Source organism: Phragmites australis, chromosome 22, assembly GCF_958298935.1.
Source record: "Phragmites australis chromosome 22, lpPhrAust1.1, whole genome shotgun sequence".
Taxonomy (NCBI): Eukaryota; Viridiplantae; Streptophyta; class Magnoliopsida; order Poales; family Poaceae; genus Phragmites; species Phragmites australis.
The window spans coordinates 10,237,264-10,242,918 of NC_084942.1; positions in this window are offsets into that span (position 1 = coordinate 10,237,264).

A 5,655-nucleotide genomic window follows, 5' to 3' on the forward strand; every position below is an offset into this window, starting at 1 on the left:
GAAACTCTGAAGGAGCAGTATGCACTCAATCCTGATTTCAATGACGTGTTACTGAATTGCAAGAATGGGAGACCGTGTGGCAAGTTCTTCATGGACGATGGATTTTTGTTTCGTGCTAACAAGCTGTGCATTCCAGCAAGTTCTGTTCGTCTTTTGTTGTTACAGGAAGCGCATGGAGGTGGACTCATGGGACATTTCGGCGTCAAGAAGACCGAGGACATTCTTGCTGATCATTTCTTTTGGCCAAAGATGCGACGGGATGTGGAGAGGTTTGTTGCTCGCTACTCGACATGTCAACGAGCTAAGTCACGACTCAATCCCCATGGTTTGTACATGCCTCTCCCTGTTCCTTCTATTCCTTGGAAGGATATTTCGATGGACTTTGTCTTAGGATTACCTCGAACCAAGAAGGGAAGGGACAACATCTTTGTCGTTGTTGACAGATTTTCTAAAATGGCTCACTTCATACCATGTCACAAGAGCGATGATGCTACTCACATTGCTGATTTATTCTTCCGTGAAATTGTTCGCTTGCATGGTATGCCCAATACAATAGTTTCAGATCGTGATACAAAATTTCTTAGTCATTTTTGGAGAACTTTGTGGAACAAATTGGGGACTAAATTGCTGTTCAGCACTACATATTATCCCCAAACCGATGGTCAAACTAAGGTTGTTAATCGAACTTTGTCTACCATGCTTAGGGATACTCTAAAGAAGAATCTAAAAATGTGGGAGGAATGTTTGCCTCATATTGAGTTTGCTTACAATCGTTCTGTCCATTCCTCCACAAAGATGTGCCCTTTCCAAATTGTCTATGGTTTTATTCCTCATTCACCAATTGATTTGATCTCTGTTTCGTCCTCCGAGGACATGAATTTTAATGCTAACCAACGTGCAGATCTGATATTGAAAATACATGAGCAAACCAAGGAGAATATTGAGTGTATGAATGCAAAGAACAAAATTGCAGGTAGTAAAGGACGACAACATGTTACCTTTCAACCTGGTGACTTGGTTTGGTTACACTTGAGGAAGGATCATTTCCCTGCTTTGCGCAAGTCCAAATTGATGCCGCGTGCTGATGGGCCATTCAAGATACTTGAAAAAATAAATGACAATGCATATAAACTTGACCTTCCTGTAGACTATGGTGTTTCTTCTAGTTTCAATGTTGCAGATTTGAAGCCATATGAAGGTGAGGAAGAGCAGCTTCCGTCGAGGACGACTTCGATTCAAGAAGGGGAGGATGATGATGACATCACCTCTTTAGTTTAGCCACATCACCTGTTGTTTCCACAACTCCAGAAATGATACAAGGACCGATGACTCGAGCTCGTGCACGTGAACTGAACTACGTGATTCTCCTAAGGAATGAAGGTCCGGAACATGGCAACAAATAAAGCGGTGCTGCGCCACCAATCCTTTGGGCTGGGCCCATGTAATAAAGTCATGTTTTAGGCAATTTAGGAAATGTTAGAAGGAGATTTCTCCCAGCCTTTGCTGCTGGCCGAAATCTCCTCCCCCTCCTCCTATTTAGTCCAGGTCAAGCCTCCCTTATGAGGTGGGTTTTCTTTTGTTTAAGTTTAGCCATTGTGCAAACATTTATCTTCAGTTGTGTCCAGCAACCACCTGTAAGACAGCAATTGAGAACCCCATATTCGAGTGATTTCAGTTTGCCTATATCTTGTTCTTGCTTGTTCTTCGATTGCTTGCAGGAATTGAACCTCGTGTTCAGGTTGATCTCGCTATTCCAGCAAGGTCAATAACCATTTGGAGTTGGTTCTGCGATTGCTAAGGCGCCCACGACCTGTTCGTTCGTAGTCGGATCGCGAGAGTCACCACCACTCAATCGATATTTATCCTCTCACCGAAAGATCGGGCACTCCAGGCATATCATATGGATTCCAGAGAGAAAACTCGAAATAAGAGTGTATATTGACAATTTGTACAGAAGTGGTAACTTACATGGTTGGTGGCAGCCCCCGGCCAACTTGGGCAAGGGGGACCCCTGGCCTGGTTGGCCCGAGCACGAACATGTCCACCTAGGGATAAAATTTGCACAGATGCTCGATGTTCCACGCGTTTGGGAGCGGCTGCCCGTCTTCTGTGGCCAGGCGAAATGAGCCTTGTCACGGGGCACCGATCACAATGAAGGGGTCTTCCCACATAGGGGATAGTTTATTCTTTCCTTGGTGCATTTGAGTGCATCGGAGAACTAGATCCCCAACCTCGAGTGACCGGGCCTGGATGTGACGCTGATGAAAATGCTGTAGGCTCTGCTGGTATCTGGCTGCCCGGACAGCGGCTCGTCGCCGGCGCTCCTCCAAGTACTAGACGTTGTCGCGTCTTCGCTGTTTCTGTTCGCCTTCTGAATAGGCATTCACCCGAGGGGAGCCGAAAGTGAGCTCGGAGGGGAGGACCGCCTCAGCGCCGACCGCTGCTGCTGCTGAGGAACAGAAGAAACTGGGGCCTCCTGAGCAAAGGGCTCCACTTCTTCACTGGAGTTGGAGCCGGTGCGTTGGAGACGATGTCCTCCTGCCATATTTTCTGCAGAAAACAAAGCAGATTCAGGGATGCAACCCCCCTACCTGGCGCGCCAGCTGTCGGAGGATGAACTCTACAAGCGGGGATCCAGAGGGACCCCCTTTGAGATTCGACTGGGGGGGCTGATTCTGAATCTACCTCGTACGTGAAATAAATGGGAGTAAATAAGATGCATGTGGGATTGATGATCGGATGCTAGAGGAAATAAATGCTCTAGGGGTTTTAGACAGGTTCGGGCCGCACGGAGCGTAATACCCTACTCCTGTGTGTATGCTATAAATGCTCTGGAAATACCTGTCTGAGGATCTCTTGTGTTACGAGGGATTTTGTCTAAGTCTAGAGCTTCATGCGTCTTGTTCTCCGTCTGCTGAGCTTCTTGAACTTCTGTCTTCCAGAGCCTTTTTTACCTCTGTCGACCTCTTGTTCCTTTTTATACCCCGTCGGGGTGGCCTAGCGTGCCCAGAAAGGAGAGCGTGAGTTCCAAGGCGCCATAAATGGAAAGCAACCATCATGGGCTGCAGCTTGACGTTACGGGAGGGGTTGAAAATGCGCCCCCATCCGGTCCTGTCGTCATAATCCCGCTTTTCGATGGGTGTTGCGCGGAGGGCCCATCGGGTAGTCACCGAGCAACCCCGCGTGCCCGCTCGGTCAGAGCGAGCCTGACACAGCAGAGCGGTAGGCGATATGCCTCGAGCCCTGTGTCGATATCCCAAGGCGCGCCGGATGACACGCGATGGGACCCGCCGCATTAAATGTCCCCACGCCTCCCTTCCAGGCAGTGGCAGGGACTGACAGCAGGCGTGAGGGGGAGTGGTTGGAAGTGACAGGCCATGCTCCCTCTTAAATGCAGCATCGTGCCTCTCACCAATTGACATCTCACCGCTGAGCCCTTGTGGGGACCACCGGCGAAGGACTTCTCAGGTCCTCGGGGAACTATGAGTGCTCGGGGACTACTGTTCATAGCCCCGAGCACTCTCTCCCGGATATGTGTTTTTGGGTCCTCAGGGAACTCGGGTACTCGGGGACTACTGTTCATTGCCCCAAGCGTCCTCTCCCAGAACTTGGCTTCTCGGGTCCTCGGGGAACTCGGGTACTCGGGGACCACTGTTCATGGTCCCGAGCACCCTCTCCCGGAACTTGGTCTTCTCGGACCTCGGGGAGAAGTCCCCGAGGGAAGGCACCACGTGGCACTCTGCTGTCCTGGTCTCGGGACTCGAGGACCCCCGGTTCCCATGTCACCGACAGTATTGATTTCTTGTTCCACATTCCTTTTTGTTGATCATCCTTGGAGGATCGTTTTTGCTTGCCAAGGACAATATTGATATTCTTAACCTGATTGTGGACATCTTCCCCGCTAAAATGCCATGGAGGTAACGCTTTCTTGCTTGTGAAATTGAACTGCTTGTCCATGTTTCGGTACGGGTGCCTCTTGGGAAGGAAACATCGATGTCGCATGTACACTATTTTCATTGAGTTGTTCAACCTCAAACTGCTTTTGTCATCTAAGTAATGGGGCAAAGCTTCACCTTTTCTTTTGCTCTAATGTGACAAGTTACAAAGTACTGGTAGATCATTGATGGCGATGAACAACATGGCGTGCAAGGTAAAGTACTCTTGGTAGATCATTGATGGTGATGAACAACATGGCGTGCAAGGTAAAGTACTCTTGCTTGTATTGATCCCAAACCTCGACGCCTTCTGACAAGAGTTTCTTAAGATCATCGACTAAAGCCCTGAGGTACACATCGATATCTTTGATAGGTTGTTTCGGTCCTGATATCAAGATTGACAACATAATGTATTTCCGCTTGTTACAGAACTACGGTAGAAGGTTGTCGATCGATAATACAACAGGCCAGGTGCTATGTGAGGTACTCATGTTACCGAATGCATTCATGCCATCTGTGCTCATAGAAAACCCAATTGTTGGAGCAAGAGTTCGACTTGCTTCAGCAAATACGGCGAGAATTTCTTCTAAGGAGGAGACTCAAGCTTGGAGACAAAGTTTGAGAGGAAGGAACACCATGAGTATATTCATGGTAGGAAAATGGATCGATCTGGGGGGAGAATCACAGGTTTGCTGTGATTCGTGCTCTGTGTCCGTCCCCTTGCCCAGAGGACCATGGCCTCCAATTTATAGGGCCATGCGTAGCTTGGCATACAAGTTATCATAATGTACAATATCCGGGATCCGGCCAAATTACTGAGCCTTATCCCGGAAGACTACCTTCTATCCATTCGGGAGATAAATATCCACCGCGGTAATTATCGTGGTGCCTGCCCCTTGAAGGGGGTGAGCCGATCGCCAATTGCGGCCCGGTGCTGCACCGCTAGGAGTGTCAGGATAGGTTCCATCATTATGGGGTGTCAGAGCGACGTCCATTGGTGGTCACTTCCTCGCAAGCAAAGTACGACTGGTTCTTGCTTTTTGGCAGATCTTTCCTGAGGACTGATGCGTCACCCAGTAACCTCCGGGAAGCCAACCCGGGCAGAGGGAGGCCGAAGCCTTGGGGACCGGGCCTTTGGAAGGCCGAGCTCCGTAAGGCTGGGGCTCTGGAAGGTGGAGGCTTTGGGAGGCCGAAGCCTTGGAGACTGAACCTTCAAGAGGTTGAGCTCTGGAAGGCCAGGGCTTCAGAAGGAGGGAACAGGCTTAGCCTTTCGGAGGCTGAGCTAATTAAGCCAAGGGGCCGTCGGCGGTCCCGAAGCCTCTGACCCATGAGGTCGTGGTGTTTGAGGCCTTCTTCGAGGCAGGCCTGGGTTTTCCATCAGTGTTGTTGCTTGAAGAGGTGCTTTGCCACTTCTACGTGGAGCTCCTGCAGCTCTACGCCAACGCCATTGCCCGCCTGACCACCTTTGAGTTGGCCATGCGGGAGGAGGGGTGTGAAGGGAGGGCGGATTCCTTCGTGGCCCTCCACTTTGCCAGCTGCCAGCCGAAGTTGATCAAGGTCGAGGGAACGAAGAGGCCCCTCAGTTTTGGGAGTATCAACTTCCAGATACGGCCGCAGTATCGTGATGCCTTCCCGGCGAAGGCCATCAATGGCTGGTGGTATACCGGCTGGTTGCAGCAGTGGTTTTACTACAGCGTCGGCCCTGCATCGCCCCTTCGCT